This window comes from Urocampus carinirostris, chromosome 20 (genome assembly GCF_059441175.1).
Source record: "Urocampus carinirostris isolate Australia breed hairy pipefish chromosome 20, RoL_Ucar_1.0, whole genome shotgun sequence".
Lineage (NCBI taxonomy): Eukaryota > Metazoa > Chordata > Actinopteri > Syngnathiformes > Syngnathidae > Urocampus > Urocampus carinirostris.
The window spans coordinates 13,994,573-14,011,960 of NC_142368.1; the positions used below are offsets into that span (position 1 = coordinate 13,994,573).

The following is a 17,388-nucleotide window of genomic DNA, read 5'->3' on the forward strand; positions in this document are numbered from 1 at the left end:
AACAAAAGGGATAAATAGTGAGAGAGGGGGAAAGAAAGAGAGAGACAAAAAAAATCCAAACTGAAATAAAAAGAGAGAGAGAAGGGAAGAAAGAGGAGGGGGATGCAAGAGAGAAAAGACAGAGAAAAGGGAAAAGGGGAGGAAGAGCAAAAGAAGGTAAAAAGACAGATAGAGAAAGAAACAAAGAGGAATGAAGAAAGAAAAAGAGAGACAGAGTGAGTAAAAGAGAGAGAGGGAGAGAGAGAGACTAGTAGATTAAGGAGAAAGAAAAAGAGAGATGAAAGAGAGCAAGAGAAAGAGAATGTGAGAAACAAAAGAGATAAAAAGAAAAATAGTGAAAGAGGGGTAAAGAAAGAGACAAAGAAATCCAAACAGAAATAGAAAGAGAGGAGAGAAAGAAAGAAGGGAAGAAAGAGGAGGGGGATGCAAGAGAGAGAAAAGACAAAGAAAAAGGAAAAAGGGAGGGAGAGCCAAAGAAGGTAAAAAGACACAGATAGAGAAAGAGACAAAGGAATGAAGAAAGAAAAAGAGAGAGAGAGAGAGAGAGAGAGAGAGAGAGAGAGAGAGAGAGAGAGAGACTAGTAGATTAGGGAGAAAGAAAAAGAGAGAGATAAAAGAGAGCAAGAGAAAGAGAATGCGAGAAACAAAAGAGATAAAAAGAAAAATAGTGAGAGAGGGGGAAAGAAAGAGACAAAGAAATCCAAACAGAAATAGAGAGAAAGAGAGGAGAGAAAGAGAGAAGGGAAGAAAGGGGAGGGGGATGCAAGAGAGAGAGAGAGAAGACAGAGAAAAGGGAAAAAGGGAGGGAGAGCCAACGAAGGTAAAAAGACACAGATAGAGAAAGAGACAAAGAGGAATGAAGAAAGAGAAAGAGAGATATTAAGTGAGAGAAAAAGGGAGGAAGAGTGACAGAGCAAGAGAAAGAAAGAAAGAAATACGAGTACAGAGTTTGTGAGAGGCGCCTGGCCTTGGCAAAATCAAGTGGACAAATTTCAAACTGCAGCTCGTTTTTCTCTTGCACTTTCCTCAGAGTTGTCTCGCAGACCGGACTCAATCCCTTAACCCATTTAGTTTCTTTTGTCTTCTATTAGCATATTTGGTATTGGAGTAATCCAAAAGTAATTGAAAGTAATCAGGTTAAAGTAACCCCTACCCAACCCTGTTCGCATGCTAGCTAGCTAACATTTGAACTTTTTTTACTCGTCCTAAAGCTACATTTTTGGCCTCTTTTCTAGCGAGCTATTTAGCTTTGTTTTTAGCATTCTATCCGTCCATTTTAATGGCATTTTACTCTTTTGGCTGGCTATCTAGCTTCCTCTTAGTTTTTTTACATTTCGAGCTAACTATCGAGCTACCTCTTAAGCAATTTAGCAAGCTATCTAGCTAAGTTGCTTTTTTAGAAATTCATATCAACGCCCTTTGCGTTAACTCGTCACAAAAAGTAGCTCTCAGCTTAAAAAATGCTGGAGCCCTTGCTGCAGATATAAATCAACGCGGTAACTGAGCCGAGCTAAGTTTAACCTACTTTCATGCAAGCGACTTGAGGCTTAATTCATCCAAGATATCAGTATTTTGTTGGGTTGTACAGTGTACTGGAACATATCTCCTCCACACCCTTCTTACCAATTTTCGTACACCTGATTATTATTGAATGAATGAATGAAAACTTTATTCGAACATCAAAATAAAAACGGAACAAAAACAATAACTCAACAACAAAATAATGTTACATAATATGTTCGAAAAGGGGTTGTAATGATATTAATAACAGTTATGATAGAAGAATAGCAACAATAACACAAAGTTAACCATAGTTCTAGAGCAGGGGTGTCAAATTCATTTTAACTCGGGGGCCACACGATAGAACAAATATTCTGTCGGGGGCCGGACTAGTTGATTAAAGGGAAACAAAAAGAGAGATAAAGAAATAAGAGAAAGAGGGAGGGAAAAGGAGAGAGGGCAGGACAAAGAAAGAGAAAGAGAGAGAGGGAGAGAGCGTGAGAAACAAAAGAGATAAAAAGAGAAGTCGTGAGAGAGGGGGAAAAGAAAGGGAGAGGAAGAAAGAAATTCAAAGAGAAATAGAAAGACAGAAGGAGAGAAAAGAGAAAAGAAAGCGTGAAGGGTAGGAAGAAAGAGTAAAGAGAGAAAAGGAAAAAATAAAGTTAGAGTAAAAGAAGTCAAAAAGACACAGAGAGAGAAAGAGACAAAGAGCAACAAAAGAAGAGAAAAAGAGAGACACGGAGAGTGAAAGAGACAGAGACAGAGTGGGAGAAAAGGGGTGGAAAAGAGAGAGAGAGAGAGAGAGTGTGTGAGAAACAAAAGAGATAAAAAGAGAGGTCATGAGAGCTAAGTTTAACCTGCTTTTCATGCAATTGACTTGAAGCTTAATTCATCCAAGATAAGAAACATATCTTTTGTTGGGTTGTACAGTGTACTGGAACATATTCATATTTAGTTTCTTTTTTTTGGAGTAATCCAAAAGTCAGTGAAAGTAATCCAGTTAAAGTAACCCTACCCAGCCCTGTTCATTGTACTGTCTGCATGCTCTTGAACAGACCTCAGACAGTGCTTCAAATCTCCCTGGACTGAAAAAAAACTCCAAAATGAGGCAACAGCCCCCAGGTGTAATTTCACAGATGTCTCTGAAAGTGGGACAAACTAGGGGAGTCACTCAGCCAAGCGATAAGAGTTTCAGGGCGGTCTTCAAGTGTCCACCTTAAGTGTTTGGATTGTAGTGCGGGACTGACCGTGATTGAAGTCGGCTGCGACTACCGGGTAAAAGGACCAAACCCTCCTCCACTCTGATACTCTCGTTTCACCGGTGTGGAAAATGATCGAAATTGAGTCTGACCTCCCACCTATATGCCTGTCCCAGAAAGAAACCGCAAGGACACAAATGGAAAATGACTCAAAATGGACACAAAGGACAAGGGGACACGACCAAAATGACGTCATTTATGGCTATACCTTGAGAGGAACTATGCACCACTTTTATAGGTCCCAATAATTTTTAATGAACCGTAAAAAACTGAAACACTTGGGACATATTTAATGATTAAAACACATGGGAAGGGACTCAAGCTCTGCAGGAGGTAGTCTGGGGATCAAGAGATCGCTGTTCGAATCCCGGCTCCTCCGTGTTACATGTTGAAGTGTCCTTGGGTAAGACACTGAACCCCTAATGCCCCCAATAAGCAGGTTAGCGCCTTACATGGCTGCAGGGCCGCTATCGGGAAATGTGAAACACATTGTAAAGCGCTTTGGGAAGTCATTGACTTGAAAATTCATTCAGTTTTAATCATCACAGTTTATTGGTAATACAAATCAGTTATCGCTTCAGATTTTTCAGTTCACAATATGGTACACTGTACAAAATAATATTGCTGAAATATTTATATATTCATGCAGTTTTAATCATCACAGTTAATTGGTAATACAAAGCAGTTATCACTTTAAATTTTTCAGTTCATATATTCTTCTTGGTTTGCTGTCCCGCCACAGTTGTAGTGCATTCTCAAGGTCCAATCCATTATCATCCTCCTCATAGCGTCACCAGGAATATAATTTAGTCCATCTGGGCAAAAAAATTCCTTTTCTTGCTAGTATTCTGGTTTTCATTGTCGTTGTGCCGATCCACTCTGCTTTTCTGAAAGTTTGTATTGCGAAAGGATTTATGCGATCCAGTTTTTTGTCACGCTGGGTGCACGCATCACAGAACACGTAGCCTCCATTATCATCCTCCTCATAGCGTCACCAGGAATATAATTGAGTCCATTTTGGCAGAAAAGTCCTTTTCTTGCTAGGAGTATTCTTTTGTTTATCTTTCGTCAAATCATTCGCTTCAAAACCCGTGTTTTCCTTGCCTTCGCGGTCTTCTGAAGAATTTCTCCGCCGGTTTTTTGTGCCGTAATTATTGCCGTGGTTACCACTTTCAGTGTTATGTTTCGACTTATTACCGACACTGAAGAAATGACCAATTTTTTGTTGATTTGCACCTAATACCAACTGTATTTTCGGAGGCATACTTCTCTTTCACTCGACAACCACCAAAACAATGACGTCATCTCGTTTGCCGAGATTGGCGCGAGACCAAAACAACAATGGTGGATCTGCCTGACGAAAAGTTTGGAGTGCGGTAAATCTTTGTTTGAAAAAAAAAAAAAAAGTAAACGGGTAATAATGACAATTTGCTGTCAAAAACGTTGATTTGACACTATGCGTCCCCAGCAAAAATGATGCGTCTAGGATGCAGGGACGCGGGCAAACCAGAACACTGGGGTAGGGAATATAAGCAGTTGCTTCAGGCTACCTCTTTTCGAACACATTATGTAACATTATTTTGTTGTTGACTTATTGTTTTTGTTCTGTTTTTATTTTGATGTTCGAATAAAGTTGTCATTCATTCATTCAAGCTAGTTTACCCGTTTTAAGTCGCTCACCACAGGTTAGAGAAAATAAACGGATTACGATTCACAATTCCCTTAAATTCGGAGCCCTACTCTAAAATAATTCGGCTCGGTGGCCTTGGGGGTATGGCGCCCGCCCCGAGACTGGGAGGTTGTGGTTCAAGCCTCGGCCGAGTCATACCTAAGATTTAAACATTGGTACCTATTGCCTCCCTGCTTGGCGTTCAGCATTAGGGGTTGGAATTGGGGGGTTTGGTCACCTAATGACTCCCAACACCTCAGTTGGGTTGAGCGAGGGGGCTGGGAATCCCCTCCTCTGAATCAATCTCCCAAAAAGAGTCAGAAATGACTCTAGCCACCTCCCACTAGGGGGATATGGCTCCGGTATATATGGGCATCTTGCTACCCCTTTTCGAACACATAATGTAACGTTATTTTGTTGTTGAGTTATTGTTTTTGTTCTGTTTTTATTTTGACGTTCGAATAAAGTTGTCATTCTTTTAATCAAGCTAGTTAACCTGTTTTAAGTTGCTCACCACAAGTTCAAGAAAATCAACGGATTACGATTCATGATTCCCTTCTCTAAAATCACAGAAAACCACTATCTCCCCACAGGCCTTGTTCTTTTATATCCCATTACGTTGTCCAAGACGGACAGGAGATAAAGCATTATCTCCCCAGCAGCCATTAAACGGCAACGTAAACCTTGTCACCGTCATTGTCAATCACTCGGCGTACGTAGCGGAGATGCTATCAGTCGGCGATCAAACAATTTCCTCTCAGCGTGACGGCCGCGTGTAAACAGCGGGCGGCCAGCCCGTATAGGTCGCCTCATGCTTGGCATCAATGAGACTTTCAAAGTTGTGATCACTGCTCAGGTATTTCCCCCGAGAGCTAATTAAACCCGACCCGTGTGAGCTAGCAAGATGACGTGGGACCGTCGTATAGCGCCGGAAAAGGCTACGAATGGTTGGCTTTGAGTTGTATACCAGCAGTGTTCTGGTTTGCCACCGTCCCTGCGTCCTAAACGCATCATTTTTACTGGGGACGCAACTTTTTTGACACCAAATTGTCATTATTACCCGATTACTTTTTTTTAACAAAGATTTACCGCACTCCAAACTTTTCGTCAGGCAGATCCGCCATTGTTGTTTTGGTCTCGCGCCGATCTCGGCAAACGAGATCTCGTTGCTTCGAGATGACGTCATTGTTTTGGTGGTTGTCGAGTGAAAGAGAAGTATGCCTCCGTAAAAAACAGTTGGTATTAGGTGCAAATTAACACAAAATTGGTCATTTCTTCAGTGTTTCTTTCTTTCTTTCTTCCTCTTACCCTTTTCTCTTACTCTTTAAATCTTTCTTTCTATTTTTCTTTTCCCTGTTTTTCTCTTTTTTTTATATAAATTCCTTTAAAAAATATCATTGTGTTTATTTTTTTCCTAGCTGTTACTTTTTTTCTTTTCGTTCTCTATTTACTTTTTTTTCTTTGTTTCTTTCTTATCTTGTTTTCTGGCTTTTTTCTGAATGTTTCCTTCTTTTTTCTCTTCCTTTTGTTTCTTTTTTTTCATTTTGGTATTTTTTTCTTTTTTGTTCTATTTCCCCCCTTCCTTTAAGTCATTTTTTGCACAATTTTACATAATATTTGGTCGTGTAGGAATTAACGAAGCAAAAACAACCTGAAGAGCCGTTTGTGACCCGAAAGGGCCGGTTCTTTTGAGTGAGCCGAGCCGAAGAAGCCGGTTCTCGAAAAACTCTACTGGCTTTACTCCACTTCGTTCTACTTCAACATTGACTTCAAAATACCGCATTCAGGACACAACGTCAGGGGAACCTGTGTATTTTTACCTTCACTTACTGTAACTTTGACTTAAGTCGCTTCTTAATTCGCAATTTCGAGCCCTGATTTTTGTGAGCAGGCTAGATTTTCTTGTGCGCTGAGAATGTGCGGGCAGTGCGCACATTGTTTGAGACCTCCCGGCATTGAATTACAGCTCCTCCAAAAACCATAGATCCTTAATGCGGCCCCCATGGCGATGGAAACGAGCAAAGTCGAGCACATACGTGCGGAAACTGAACTCACGCTCCCATTACACGCCGCATAAATCTGCCGAAGCATGCAAAGAGCGGGAAGGACCCCCTTCGCCGGAGTAAACGCACCTGCAAACGACTGGAGAGCTTCTCAGCGCTCTGTTTACTCTGCAGCGTTTGAAGGTCGAGTCTTGAGAGGAACGCTAGCGATAGTCGTACATCATAGCTGGCTGGTAGATAACGTACACACAGAGCAGGCCGTCCGTGTAACCTTGTAATGGAGCGATAGAAATTCGTCGGTGTGGAGACGCCGCTTGTGGGAGAGGAAACTCACTTGTTAGCAATGTTCCTTCTAAGCAATCGCGCACTGCCCGCACATTCTCAGCGCACAAGAAAATCGAGCCAGCTCACAAAAATCAGGGCTCAAAATTGCTAATTAAGAAGCCAATTAAGTCTAAGTTACAGTGCATGAAGGTGAAAATACACGGGTTCCCCTGACGCTGTGTTCTAAATGCCGTATTTTGAAGTCAAGGTCGAAGTAGAACCAAGTGGAGTAAAGTCAGTAGAGTTTTTCGAGAACCGGCTTCTTCGGCTCGGCTCACTAAAAGGAACCGGCTCTTTCGGGTCCTGAACGGCTCTTCAGGTTGTTTTTGCTTCTTTCATCCCTATATGACCAAATATTATGTAAAATTATGCACAAAATGACTTCAAGGAAGGGGGAATAGAACAAAAAAGAAAAAAAATACCAAAATGAAAAAGGAGTGAAAAGCTGAGAAAAAAAGAAACAAGAGGAAGAGAAAAAAGAAGGAACAATTCTGAAAAAACACAGAAAAAAAGAAAAGAAACAAAGGAAAAAAAGTAAATGAAGAACAAAAAGAAAAAAGTAACAGCTAGGAAAAACACAGGTAGATTTATTTTAAAGGAATTAAAAAAAATAGAAAAAAAACAGGGAAAAAGAAGAAAAGGTTTGTGTTGCATTCAAATAATTTCCAATTCTACCAAGTCAATTTTGTTGCCAACATTTTACTTCCACTAAAAATGTGATTAAATACAATTGTGTATCGCTCAACCGACTCAAAAAGCCCCCCAGAATGTTAGTATTATGCGACAAAATATATCGGGAAATAAAAAGAAATGGAAATCTTGTGAAAGAATTGTTGTAAAAACAAATGACGTTTGTAGGCCGTACAACCTTGGCCATCGTACATGAGTCAATTCCTTCAGAAGTAAAAAATAATTTTGCATTGCCGGAAACTCAGTAAAATGTAACGTGATGTCAAGTTTTGGACATGTTTGATAATGATTTAGTTGCCACACTTGGGATTGCTGTTGCTCACTGTTGTTTCAAGCGCTGCTCACCGACTTTGAGTGAACGCTCAGACCCGTAAGGAAAATTACAGGGAACGTTGCTTGTTAGCATTCCCTGCTATGGAATAGTCAGCTTGCCTTGCTTTCTTCCTAAAGGTCATTTCATTGGCGTTACGAAACGACTTTTACTCCAAATGAGGGTCTTGAAACCTGCTAATGACTTATTCAAGTCTACAGTATTTCCGTGTTTAGGCACCAGACTGGAAAACATGACAGGGAATCATAAACAAAGCCCCCCAAAAAATAATGAACACTTCCCTGCCCAGTTGGGAGTATATTTCAGTCAACAACTACCAACATTGCGCATCATGGTGTGGAATGCTTATTGCATGTCAACAGAAAGGAGAACTTACTCATCAACGCTGCCCAAAAAATCATGATCTGCTCTCTTCCTATTCTGGAGGATATGTCGTCGACAACCTCTAGAACAGGGGTGTCAAACTCATTTGAACTCGGGGGCCACACGATAGAACAAACATTCTGTCGGGGGCCGGACTATTGGATTAAAGAGAAAGAAAAAGAGGGATAAAGAAATAAGAGAAAGAGGGAGGGAAGAGGAGAGAGGGTGGGACAAAGAAAGAAAAAGAGAGAGAGAGAGAGAGAGAGGGAGAGAGCGTGAGAAACAAAAGATAAAAAGTCATGGGAGAGAGGGAAAAGAAAGGGAAAGGAAGAAAGAAATCCAAAAAGAAATAGAAAGACGAAAGGAGAAAAAAGAGAAAAGAAAGCGCGGAGGGTATGAAGAGAGAAAAGGAAAAAACGAAGTTAGAGCAAAAGAGGTTAAAAGACACAGAGAGAGAAAGAGACAAAGAGCAACAAAGGAAGAGAAAAAGAGAGACACAGAGAGTGAAAGAGACAGAGTGGGAGAAAAGGGGTGGAAAAGAGAGAGAGAGAGAAATAAGAGAAAGAGAAGGAGAGAAATAGACAGGGTGGTACAAAGAAAGGGAGAAAGAAAGAGAGAGAGAGAGATAAAAGAGACCAATAGAAAGAGAATAATAATAATAATAATAATAATAATTTCCTTTGTATTGTCATTCTTTGTTAGAACGAAATGTCGATACACCTGACCCGTTGTAGCGAGCCGATGCAGCCGCAGCCAACAGAGGGCGCCGCCATTTTTACCAATGTTATAAGTCTTAGGTATGACTCGGCTGAGGCGCGAACCAGCGACCTCCCAGTCTCAAAGCGGGCGCCCTACCATCTAGGCTACTGAGCTGGTAATATGAGAAACAAAAGAGAAATAGTGAGAGAGGGGGAAAGAAGAGAGAGAAATAAATACAAGTACAGTGTCATTGTTCGAGGCACCTGACATTGGCAACATCAAGTTGACATATTTCAACCTGCAGCTTGTTTTTCTCTTGCGCTTCTCTGAGTGTTGTCTCGCGGGCTGGATTCAATCCCTTAGCGGGCCGGATCTGGCCCACGGGTTGCCTGTTTGACACCTGTGCCCTACACTGTCTTGGCCACCTACCCATGTGGCAGTGGGGGCGACACAAACTGTAACTACATGAGACCTAATGGTCTTAACGGGTTCAAACTGTATAATGTATGCAAGATTGATTTCAGATAGGAAGACCCCAAAGCAAGGTCACAGCAACAAAGTTCAGCTCAAGTGTTCTCGCTAACATCTCAGGGGCCTAATCTGACACGTTCAAGCTGAGACAACTCCTTCCCACTTCTTTTTATCCAATACTGCTGCTATTGAGATCAATCAACTGTTCACCATTTAGATCAGGCGTCAGGAAAATTGCACAATGACCTGATCTTAAACCAGCATGCGGGCAAGGAACAACTCAAAAACCTCAGTGTGAGGAAAAAAGAGAAACCTTGAGAAAGGACCTCACATGTGGATTGACCAGGGTGAATTACAATTAGCATTACTGTACACAGAATAGTAAACATTAGGTAAGATGTTGAAGATGTCCGGAAAAAGCATGACACCAACGACGTCCCCAGCCTGTAAACTAGTCCAGAAAGTCTATGACGGCCACGACGCAGTTTCCCATCTCTGCCAGCTAGTCCATGCGGCGTTCACATGCTTCAGGTCAAACTCTGGTCCGCTGACTCATCTCCAAATCGTCCTTCTCCTTCGTATCGCCACCAGGCAGGCGGTCGGAAAAAGACAGGACAATACAGAATATGAGGTGGGCATCAAACATAAGCTTTGGAATAGACGTGTGTCTTAAGCCTCGATTTAAAAACTTCCGTTGAGGTTGCAGATCTTATCTCCGGAGGCAGGGCGTTCCATAACACCGTGGCCCGGATGGAGAACGCTCTGGAGCCTGCAGACTTCTTGGCTCTCTGAGTCACAAGTAGACCGGCATTTTCCGAGTGCAGATTATCTCTGAATAAGCCGCAGGGTTGAAAATTTGGGGAAAAAAGTAGCAGCTTATAGTCCGGAATTTACGGTAAATATCAAAATGCATCGTTTACCAAATTGTTCGAATTAGTTATCTGACTCTATTAACCAAACACAACATACATTCACCCGACAATGCGCGCTCGTTTCTTGATGGATAAGATGAACGAGAAAAGACGACATTTTCACACAGGGGCAGATTTAATTAACAATTGAACTAAGTGAACTCCATCGAATATGGCCGAATTAGTCAAATTATTGTCGTCCGAGTCTCTGGGACGCCTTCTCTCTCAAGTCCTCCAGCCTTTTGCTCTCGGCCCACGTCTTTCCGCAAGATGGTGTCCCGGCTCCTCCCGTGGGTGTGCAAGGGAAGCCCCACCTGGGGTCCACCACCTCGCTTCGATGTCTGGAAAACTCAAAACAGCAGAGCGTTTCTCATAACAATGCCTGCCGTCCTCCGTCATCAGAATGTGCTGACTTATCACGTCACGTTCCCGCTGTTCCTGTAAACATCATTCTCCACTAAGTTGCACTGACCTCGCACCACAGCCCCGCCAGTGAATATCTTTTGCATTGAATGTAATTTGTATTCGATCGTACAAAATCCTTTGTAGTCGAATGTATAAAATCCTTCAGGAGATTCATCCTAAGGTGCATTTTTTTTTATCTCCAACTATTCCTATCGGCCTCTCTTTTCACGATATGTTTGTAAGAGCCTTGCGATAGAATAGAATAGAATATACCTTTATTGTCATTGTTACAAAATGGTTTAACATATTGTGACAACGAAATTGGGCATGACACTTCAGTTTCACACTTTCATAGAGAGGTAAAAAGCCAAGAAGATAAAGGAACAGAGAAGATAAGGTTATAAAACAAGAAGGATAAGGCTATAGTTATAATTTACATGGTATTTACACAAGAAATGTCGGAATTTAGAATAGACAAGGTTGATGTTCCAGAAGTGTCCGACATAACAATTGAGTGGATCACAACGGGCCTTCCCTGCTTGCAAGGATTTCCATCAACTAGAAGTGCTTTCGTTTATTCTTAATTTTTTCTCTCCGCCCCAAACTCAATGGCTTTAAGTAAGGCATAAATGTCCTCAGGACTGAAATGCTTTGGACATTCCAGAAGCACTCAAAATACTGATTTAGTGGATCGGATGGAGCAATCCTTGCTTTCTATAGCCGTAAGTGCATTCGTTTATCTTGAACTGCCTCAATCTCAAAGGTAGGGTTACTTTAACTGGATTACTTTCAATGACTTTTGGATGACTCCAATACCAAATATGCTAATAAAAGACAAAAGCAACTAAATAGGAATAAAATGACTAAATTTGTGCCGGCTTGGGGAGTAACGGAATACATGGAACGGCAAAAATGATGTCGGCAAGCTGTTTGGATTGCTTTTCATTTTGTTTCTGTCGCATTTTATATTAGTTTTGCCGGAGATCAAAGAGATCAAAGCCAGGAGAGAAAGCTTACCACGTGTTGTGAATCATCATTTGATTCATATTTACCGTAAATTCCGGACTATAAGCCGCTACTTTTTTCCCAAACGTTCAACCCTGCGGCTTATTCAGTGATGCAGCCGATTTATGTAATTCTTCTAACAGCCGCCAGCGGCGCTCGAGTACAAAAGGTACGATTTAGACCGCTGGAATATATGCACCGAGGAAGACTGCAACTTCATGTGCACAAATTAAATAAATTAGCGTAGACATATCCTCATCATTCAAATTGCAAAAAAGAAAGGCACATGACGCAGCTTTCAAGCTAAATGCAATCGAGCAGTCCGATTCAAAAGAAAACAGAGCTACTGCACGTAAACTTTTCTTTGCGAGCGTGTTGCTAGCGTGTTTTTGAATAAGGGAGCGTGGGACGACGTCAGTATGATAAAGTCTCTTTCCCATATTGAAGGAAGACGACTTTGATGTCGTCAATTATAAGGGGGAAGATGAGGACTGTGTACCGTTGTTTCTACATGTAGGTTATGTGTACTTTGACAGGCCTGTTTTCTGTGTTGCGAGCGTGTTTCTAGTAGCGTTTTGCTACCCTTCACAGGCACAGTTTGGGATGAAAGTTATAATATTATTATTAAAGCTTTGAAAACTCTCTCGGTGCACCGTCGTTCTGTGTAAATATGTGTAACCATGTATAATATGTATTTGCAACTGAATATTTTTTTAATGTATTTATTTTAGAGACTTATTCTGATATTTCTTCCACAGGTGAATCAAAAAGAAGGGGCAAAAAACAACGGGGGCTGACGGGAAGTGGAGTAAAGGTGAGACCTGTTTGTGGACGCAGCAGACAATAGTGGATATATATTTTTCCCACCCTTACCTTTGAAAATATACTTTTTTTTTCCTTGGATTATTTTCAACGGGACCCGGGCTCTGCAGGTCTGCATCAAATCTTAAGTACCGGTATCATTTTCCGTTTATTTTGGCGGCTGTATTCTTTGGACTGTGTACTTTATAATCAGTTACAATCGCGGGACTCAAAGTCGTGTTTGGGTTAATTTTGTGATTGTATTACATGTTTTTACATGTTTTACATGTATATAAGCATGCGGCTTATATGCAGGTGCGGCTTGTGTAGGTACAAAAGCGGTTATCCTCTTAAAATGTGGTGGGTGCGGCTTATAATCAGGTGCGTTCTATAGTCCGGAAATTACGGTAGTTTCTTTTGTCTTTTATTGGCATATTTGGTATTGGAGTAATCCAAAAGTCATTGAAAGTAATCAAGTTAAAATAACCCTACCCAACCCTGGTTACAGAAGTACTCAAGAAAGACGCTCTAAGAAGGTGAAATGTCCTATCCACCTCACAAATGACCAATAGGTTTCTCTTGGCTTGAAAATCCTCAAAAGTTCCCCGTACATATAAAGACACATCTTGGGGGATCGCAAATGTTCCTAACGGCCGAAAGGATCCTGTTCAAGAACCGAGAAAAGTGGCGAATTACGCACGGTTTTGCAATTCTCGGGTAAAGTCCGATTTTTAAAACGGAGAAACCAGCTTCGGCAACAAGAGTCACTTGATACAATTGGAAATTATTTGAATGCAACACAAACTTTTTCTTCTTTTTTCCCTGTTTTTTTCTACTTTTTTTTAATTTGCTTTAAAAAAAGTCTCATCATGTTTATTTTTTTCCGAGCTGTTACTTTTTTCTTTTTGTTCTTTCCTACGTTTCTTTCTTTTCTTTTTTTCTGGCTTTTTTCTAAATTTTTCCTTCTTTTTTTCCCAGTTATTCACTACTTTTTCATGCTCTTTTTTGTTCTATTCCCTCCTTCTCTTAAGTCATTTTGTGAATAGTTTTACATAATATTTGGTCTGTCCCTGTGTGCCCTGCGATTGGCTGGCAACCAGTTCAGGGTGTCCCCTGCCCACTGCCCGGAGATGGCTGGGATGGGCTCCATCCCCCCCGCGACCCTAATGAGGATAAGCGGTACGGCTAATGAGATGAGATGAGATGAATATTTGGTCATGTTGAGATTAAAGAAGCAAAAACAACCTGAAGAGCCGTTTAGGACCCGAAAGAGCCGGTTCCTTTTAGTGAGCCGAGCCGAAGAAGCCGGTTCTCGACAAACTCTACTAACTTTACTTTTCAACTTCGTTCGACATTGATTTCAAAATACCGCATTTAGGACACAGTGTCAGGGGAACCCGTGTATTTTTACCTTCATGCACTGTAACTTTGACTTAAGTCGCTTCTTAATTAGTAATATTTGAGCCCTGATTTTTGTGCGCTGGCTAGATTTACTTGTGCGCTGAGAATGTGCGAGCAGTGCGCAATTGCGGAACACTGCCGCTCGCCCCCGGTTTGTCTGTCGCCACCCGTGTCCGTCTCATATCTCCCGTCCTCAGACACCTCAATGATAAAACGCTCTTGTCCTCGCTGTGAAGGGGGGGACGGACGGAGGAGGGACGGGTGTCCGTATTCTGCTACGTGGCATTTCAGTGAGAGACACTTGATCAGCCAAATATCATTATGAGCTTTCCCCTTCATCTATAATTTACCTGCCAGGGAGCGCCGGCTAAGAATAGTCTGAGGCGCCGAAACCCGGGACAAAGTGACAGAAGGAAGAGCGATGGCGAGAATAGCGTGGAGTGTATTTGGAGCGAGCAGCAGCCCGCCATTATTCTTAATTACCGCGCGACGGCGGCCGGCAGGTCATGTTTTCCGTTTTAAATAGACGAGAGCGTGCGCCAAGTCGCAGGCGTCTCCGAGCCTCTTTCCCGTTTCATTGTTTCGTTTCCCAGCCTTATCTCTCAGGAAACCCTCACTTTGTCAGATAGATGACTCAACCCCGTGTTAGGGTATTGTTCGGTCCTTCCCCCCCGGTGTTGTCAGGCCGACCCCAACCCATCGGACGAACCTCACATAGACGTCCATCTGCAGGATGTTTAGCACACTCTGACATGGACAGAGGGACTGTTTAGCTACACAAATGTGTATTGTATCAAAAGGCCAGGGCACACGCGAAAGCTGGAGGGATATAACGGAAAGTCTGTTTAGTCCCTCCGGGACATTCTTTTGTCTACACAGATGGTCCTTTTTCTGTGGCAACAATACAGAGTTATTCCCTCAATTTTAGGACTGTGAAACGGTGGAACTGTGTGACTGGGTAGCGGGAGATGGGTCTGGGGTTTTTTTTCGAGACTGTGTCAACTGGCAGGGTGACTTCGGTCTCCGGGTCTGGTTTCCTGCGGGCGGTGATGTATGTGATGGAAAGGGTGTGCCCTGGTGCTGTCCAGGACTCTGATAGTCGGTAGGGGGCGTGGGAAGGAGGCAACGTTTCCTCACCATCTTGATATAGTTACATAAATACATATACCGTATTTTCCGCACTATAAGGCGCACCTAAAAGCCTTTATTTTTTTCAAAAGCTGACCATGCGCCTTATAATACAGTGCGTCTTATTTATGGATCAAGATTAAATCACAAGGTCTCGCAACTTACGCAACAGCCGCCGACTCGATTTTCCCCCGAACGTGGAGTAGTCCGCGGTGTATGCTGGGATTTATATACCAGCGTTTCATTGGCTAACCAATGTGTTAATCATCATTTGAATCGATCACTATTGGCTAAAGTTATTTGGAGCCTCGGATAGGCTAGAGGGCCGAAAAAAACCCTGCAATTGGCCGAAAAAGATGTGTCAATCATCCATTAAATCGATCACTATGAAGCTTGCTAAAGTACACCATAAAGAAACATGTTTTATTATTCTGTATTTGCAAATAATTTACTCTCCTGGATTTACTTCACTCACGGTTGTAAGAAGACCATGGTTACGTATCATTATTGAACGTGATGGCTGCAGGAGAACTTACGTGAGCTATGCGGCTTTATATTTTTCCGGTATCTTGTTTTAGAACGATCTTGATGTTTCTGTAATGAGTCTATTTTTAAACTAAATTAAATTGTTTATTGTCATATGCACAGTAAAGAACCCCGTTTCCCTGCACAATAAAATTCTTACTTTGCTGTCCACACAGTTGCCAGCAAAAATCAAAATGGAAACTAAGAAATGTTTGGCATTTCTTGAATCCCAAGACTTTAACCTTCCGAATGATATTTGGAACGATGCATTTGAGTGATTGGTGACATGGTACGGACACTGTTTCCGTACATGTCTGAGACACGTGTTTGCTTCTTTGCAAGCTTTGGGAATGTTAAGGGGGTATTAAGTTTGACTCAACTATCTGACTGTTTTGTCGACGTTCCCATTGTAGCGCCTTATGTATGGAAAATATAGGACCAAAAACTATTTTTTGGGGGTGCGCCCTATAACCCGGTGCGCCTTATAATGCGGAAAATACGGTACTTTCTATCCTATGGTTATGGGTTTCAACGCACAAAAATGCGTTTATTCGAGGAATCAACTACTGCCTGAGCGACACCGGGGGGAAGGACCAAACAATATCCTAACACGGGGTTGACTCGCTATCTACGTTAACACGAGGTGGTGTAACCCTGGGCACAAAGATCTCCATCTGCTGCAGGGACGTTGAACTTTTGGCCTAGCGTCTGACATCATCCACTCCGCTGTTTCCAAACTACAACACAGCACCCCAAGGCCATCCTGTTAATCTGTTAATACACAACAAAGGAGACTGCTGGAAATGTGAATTTCCCTACGGGGATGAATAAAGTATCCGTCTATCTATCTATGGGTGATCTGCCTGCCGACAACGACGGAGCAAGGAAAAAGGCTGCCAGTCGGGCCTGGGCTAAGAAGGCGACCACACAGAAAAGCATGTTCCTAACCAACGCCAGATCCATCGTCCACAAAATGAGTGAATTTGAGCTGCGGATCGCCACCAACAGCTTCGTCCGAAATTTGATTATTTTTGTCATTACGGAGTCTTTGCTTCCCCGACGCCGCAGTCCAACTAGCAGGACGCACGCTTCACCGGCACGAACGAGACGGAGACTACGGTAAAAACAGGGGTGGGGGACTATGTGCTACAATAACAGCCGAATCATTGACACACACTGCTCGCTCGATATAGAGTTTCTAGCAGTATCGTGTAGTAGACCCTTCTATCTACTGAGAGAGCTAACTGTGGTCATTGTGCTTGCTGTTTACGTTCCACCGGATGCTAACGTTAGCATTGCGCTATATCTCCTGCCCGCTGCTATCAATAAACAGCAGCTTGCACACCCCGACGGAGCTTTTATCGTCGCCGGCGACTTTAATCGGGCATGTTTAAGGACTATACTTCCCAAATCCATTCAATACGTGGACTGAGCAATTAGTGAAAAAAACACTGGACCGTGTGTACAGTAATATCAAACATCTAGTTGGATCTGCCCATCTCTGTCTGTCCCTGTGCGAGCAGGTGCCCTTATACACCCCCCTCCCGGAGGAAAACAAAGCCTATACAACAAGGACAGTACAAACATCTTCTTTGTTCCTTTATCTCTTTGTTTTCCTTATCTTTACTGTAAAATGTGGACCTGGAGTGCCACGTCCAATTTTGTTGTCACAATATATCCCATGTTGTAACAATGACGATAAAGGTATATTCTATTCTATTCTATTGTATTTATCTATCTAGTTTCCTCGCACGCCAGGCTCTTAACACACCGGTACCTCCCATATTTTGGTAATGTCACTTCGTCACTTGACTACTCGAGCCTGCTGAGATTAAAAAATATGCGGGAAGACTGAAACTGTTTTCAGCCTCCCATATTCCTCATCGCTCAACCGTTTGACTCG

General features: G+C 42.2%; 1 long non-coding RNA gene across 3 annotated transcripts in view; it reads left to right on the forward strand.

Moving 5' to 3' along the window:
• The window catches only part of LOC148346307 (uncharacterized), a 530,417-nt gene that overhangs the window by 457,561 nt on the left and 55,468 nt on the right, over positions 1–17,388 (forward strand). For all 3 annotated transcript variants that reach the window (XR_015848223.1, XR_015848225.1, XR_015848224.1), the window contains one exon: positions 12,389–12,444. This is a non-coding gene — a long non-coding RNA (uncharacterized LOC148346307). The remainder of the gene's footprint in view (positions 1–12,388; positions 12,445–17,388) is intronic.